The following is a 4849-nucleotide window of genomic DNA, read 5'->3' as shown; positions in this document are numbered from 1 at the left end:
GGCCATATTTAAAAAGTCAGTTGCATTAACATTGTTGGGGTCATCAACATGAATATTAAAATCGCCACAAAGAACAATTCTGTCATAATTTAAAACCAGAGTAGATAAAAATTCAGGAAGTTCTGATAAAAATCCTCCAGGCGGTTTTGGGGGGCGATAAATTATAACAAATATGATAGGATGCAGCCCTCCAACTTTAAGAGTGAGAACTTCAAAGGAGTTAAATTCATCACAGCGTACTTGATGACATTTTAAATTTTCCCTATACACGCTCACTAGCCCACCACCACGACCACTGACCCTCGGTTGACTAAAACAATCATATTGAGGCGGACACAGTTCAGCTAGCTGGCTATAGTCATTCATTTGCAACCAGGATTCAGTCAAAAACATAAAATCTAGATTTGCAGACAAGATAAAATCATTTAAGATAAAAGTCTTACTTGAAAATGATCTCACATTGAAGAGAGCCATTTTAAATGAGTTTGTTCTGGGTGCTGGAGTTGGTGCAGTTGTCCTAATCCTTAAGAGATTACTAATATTTCTGTGTGGGATGTGCACGTTTCGGTTTACTGGTCTATGCGTGATGATGACAGGAATAGAAGTCTGTGGAACAGCGCTGGGAGCAGACGGCTTTACATGCCAGCAGGTGGAGACAGTTGTTTGTGGCAGTGAGGCAGAGATCTGTTCAGTGACCGGTGGTGTGTCCAGGTGAGCTGCATGAATGATTAGTCATTCACGTAAGTCATGTGTGGACCGCACCACATGCTGTATGTGCGCAGCTAACATTTCTGAGCCCCGTTTGTTTGGGTGAAGTTAAGTTGATAAGATGACCAGGGATTATCAGGTACCATCAGAAGGCAGAGAAGACCTGAGACATTTTATTACTGAGCATGGTAAAGCACCAGAGCTGCTGTTGCAGGCATTGCATAAGTCCCAGCCGAGAGAACTGTCTCCATTCAAAAAGCTGGATTTGCATTTCTTTCACAATCAGTGCACCAACAGGCATGACAGTATAGTTTTGAAGCATAAGTTCCAGCTAAGCAGACTGTCGAAGGTGTCAAGCTAATGGAAGACTAGGTCGATGGTCACATTTCTGGACCCAGAGTGATATGACAGAATAGTTTTGAAGATATGAAACAGACAGTCTACCACTCTTTAACTTATTTAGCAACTTGAAAAAGGGAAGTTTTTTGGGGGGTACATGTATGTATGGCCCCCCTGCAACCTGTAAGATGATACTCGTGTACCACTGCCAACAGCTCCTGGTTATGTTTATCAGAATAACTCTCTCAAAGAAAAATGCACCAGTATGTAGTGTGTTGTTAAAGGCAAGACTCTAAGAAAGAATAACCCCTTTCATCTCATGTTACAACTCCACAACAAAGAGCAGTAAGAGATCTGTTTGAGTCAGAACCAGAACTGAATTTTTTGAAGGTTTGCTTTAACGTTTTGGTTGAGAGGAAGACTGAAGTGGTTTCTGTTTACCGGAGCTGTAACCAAACCTAGGCTGTGCAAGAAAAATATGGTAAAATTGATCAAAATCCATCTATTTCGCCATGGTGTGATAAGCCCACAGCAGGATCACTTGAAATGTACTTTGGTTAATCTGTATATTTTCCCTGTGATAATTAACCTAATTGAGGGAGGCTCTAAAACATCGAAACATTGTTTTTTTGTAGCCTCTTGAACATGATAATGACAAACACCCTTTTAATGTACCCCACCATGGCTGCAGTCAGTGGAAGTGAATTCTAACCATTAAAATGACGGGTCAAATACAGGATGTAAATAGCACAATCACATGTGATGAAGTGGAAGAGTGGTCAGCCATTTCACAGCCTCTCCTGTTTGCTAAGAGATCCCTGATTTGCATCGGCTTCTCTGCTGGCTGGGGTTTTTCATATTTCTTTCAGCTACAGGTGTCCCACTGAGCCAAGTGTCAACCCAAATGGCAAACATAATCAAATCCACTAGGTGGTTGTAAAAATCTCATGTCACCACCTTCTTTATGCTTTTAGCCAGCCCTTGGGAAAATGTATTGAACACGACTTAATTTCTACATAGACTGTGCTGCCAGGGTCCAGAACTCAAGTTATTTAAATAACTACAGTTCCTTTGTGCTTTTATACTGCATGCAATCATATACCGTTCTAGCATCAAGTCATTGGATTTATATTCCTCAGCATCTGTGGCCCACACCAAAGCTAACCACACAGAGATAGCAAACAAAACATTACATGACTTGGAAAGGATTTCGATGGCTACCTGAATGTTAGGTCCCATTGTACTTGTACCAAGAAAGCCAGGGATAAATCAGCACTCTCTTTGTTTCCCATGGGCATTAGGGGAGTGGCCTGTAGCTCTTGACTTGGGAGTGTGGCAGCAGTGGCTTCAGCTGGAGGCGAAGGAAACGAAGCTGGAGACTGGATGATGCTAAAGCAATGTTGGCAGGCCAGACAATGTGTCCTACTGACTTTTCTTTTAGTGCCACAATGAGGTTGACGTTTTTTTAAGGGTATTGTCTCGACAACTACTGGATGTATTGGTGAGAAATTTGGTACACACGTTCATGGTACCCAGAGGGTGAATCCTACTGACTTTAGTGATCCCCCAACTTTTCCTCTAGCGCCATCATTGGGTCAAATACTATCCCCTAACCCTGAAAAACAGATTCCTTGACTGACATTCCCATCAGCCTCAGCTGTACTTTGTGTTTAGTGCTAGTAGCCAATCTCAGCATGCTACCACGCTAATCTAAGATGGTGACAACCAAGAGGGAGAGAACTGTCTCCATTCAAAAAGCTGGATTTGCACATCTTTCACAATCAATGCATGACAGTATAGTTTTGAAGCAGGATAAGTTCCAGCTAAGCAAACTGTCAAAGGTGTCAAGCTAATGGAAGCTCAGCCTCAGCTGTACTTTGTGTTTAGTGCTAATAAGCCAATCTTAGCATGCTAACATGCTAAGATGGTGACCATGGTAAACATTGTACCTGCTAAACATCAGCTCATTAAAATAGTCTGAGCATGTTAGCATTATGATGTTTGCATTTACCTCAAACCTAGCATGGGTGTAGACTCTTTGTTTCCTATACCCATACATTGAGACCAATTCAATTTTCAGTGTATTACACACAGTTATGTGTGGACAGGAGGATCTAGGGATTAAATCACCAACCTTGTGACTAATGGCCAGCCTGCTCTTGCACCTGATTTACAGCCTCACTGGAAAGGACCAAAGGACAGAGACAGGATTGATTATTTGCAAACGTTTTCATTTGTTTCTGAGAAAATACTAAACTAGCCGGCAAACACTAAGACAATGGCATAAACAGACTGACAGAAAATTAAACCACATCTCTACTATTGCTAAAAGTAAGCCATCGCAGAAAACTTCAGCACACACCCTGATCACAAACAGCAACGTTGTTTTCTGTCAGGGGAAAATGTCTCAGCAAAGAATAAAGCTCCCACAGTTTGTATATCCCAGCAGACAGACACAAATAATGTCTCAGTGATTAAATAAGAAAGATCTGACACATGCTGAATGGTTCCCACTGGCAGCAGACATTACAGTCAGCATAAAACTCTTCAAACACCTTGGACAGCTCCTCACTGCTGACACGTCTATAATCAGCACCTCGGACAGATGCACAGCAGCACAACCTCTGTGCTGTGTGAAATAAAGTCAGAAATCTGTTGACTTTATAGCTGACCTCTTCAGCAACATCAAACTGAACAACTTGTTTTTCTCAATTTGTTTACAGCAACAAATTTGAGAGAAAAGTAGGTGAACAAGTCAAGGAATGTACATTGTTTTAATTGCCACAGCAGTAGGAATTAAACCATATCCAGCAAATGGAGCCAGGAGGGAACATACATAAGGCCCAGAGCTAAGTCCTCTTTTTAAGAAAGAAAAAATACTTTGTACTCCCTGCCTCCTGTTGAGTCTTCAGTTTGGCTTTCCCTCCTGGTTTGAGCATAATTCAATACTAGTTTGTACACGGATTCTTCTTATATTGTAGACTTACAGTTTTTCATCTCCACGTGATGCTCTAAAAAAACAAGTCAAAGCAGCAGGGTTCACCTCAGCTGCATAGATAACTCAATTTTTCATCAACATCTATGTGGTTACGACTAGATAATTTATGGCCCCAGTCAACAGTGCTGAAAGGTTGGCTTACTCAACTGAAAAACATGTTTGACACTGACAAGTACATTAACAAATTGCTACCTCAATTTTATTTCCTAACTTTAAGAAAAAAACCCAGTGTGAGTTTCACTATGTCCATCAAAATTAAGTAAGACACAGTTTTTCAATATACCATGATTCATTTTCCTCTAACACGGTGGTACCTGAGGTTGTTTCTATATAGTTGAAATTGCCACAATGCAAGTTATTCAAAACAATATTGCAATCATTGATGTCCATTGGTAGCTGTTTATGAAGCTTTCGATCATATCACGTCAGCGGATGGAGTTTGCTCAGTCGTCATGAAATTGCAACTGGCTCACATGATTGAAAGCTTGAATGTTTTGTCATCAGCTGTTTCCAAGTTCAAGAATTTACTTGTTCCTTGCAATTTTTTCAAAAATTCTATATTTACTCTTAAAGGGGCATTATGTAGTTTTCAGCAGCCACTAGCATTGCGGTGCATAATCTGAAACAACCGCTTTCATACTGAAATCCTGCAATAAACGTGAACACACCGGGATGCTGACTGTGGCTTTTCTCCAGAAATGTCCAGGCTCTATTACTTCAACGTTCCCAGCTCAGAGGCATATCAACACCGGCTCCATACCTTTCATACAGCGCAGAGAGCTGGCATATTAGCACAATCCCCAC

This window comes from Micropterus dolomieu, linkage group LG04, assembly GCF_021292245.1.
Source record: "Micropterus dolomieu isolate WLL.071019.BEF.003 ecotype Adirondacks linkage group LG04, ASM2129224v1, whole genome shotgun sequence".
Classification (NCBI taxonomy): domain Eukaryota; kingdom Metazoa; phylum Chordata; class Actinopteri; order Centrarchiformes; family Centrarchidae; genus Micropterus; species Micropterus dolomieu.
This window is presented reverse-complemented; position numbering follows the sequence as displayed.